Source organism: Bos javanicus, unplaced genomic scaffold, assembly GCF_032452875.1.
Source record: "Bos javanicus breed banteng unplaced genomic scaffold, ARS-OSU_banteng_1.0 tig00002781_1, whole genome shotgun sequence".
NCBI lineage: Eukaryota > Metazoa > Chordata > Mammalia > Artiodactyla > Bovidae > Bos > Bos javanicus.
The window spans coordinates 82,217-82,500 of record NW_026894341.1 but is presented as its reverse complement, the minus strand read 5'-3'; positions in this window follow the sequence as shown (position 1 = coordinate 82,500).

Below are 284 nucleotides of genomic sequence, written 5' to 3'. Positions count from 1 at the left end.
TGTGTGTGATGAGTGTGTGCTTTTGCCTTTTGTTTCATCGCCACAATACGAGTGCGCATTTCTAACGTGAAGGTCTTTATTTGTCATGTTGAACGTTGTTTTTGCTGAAAGAGGACGGGGACGGGGACGGGGACGGGGACGGGGACGGGGACGGGGACGGGTTCACAAAAGGGGTTTCTCCTGGCACACCCAAGGAGTGGTGACAGGAGCGGGGAAGATGGCGAGTTATTTTTCGGGGCGGGAGGTCGCGCCGCCTGACGTTGGCCTGAGATCCCTCTAGGCTG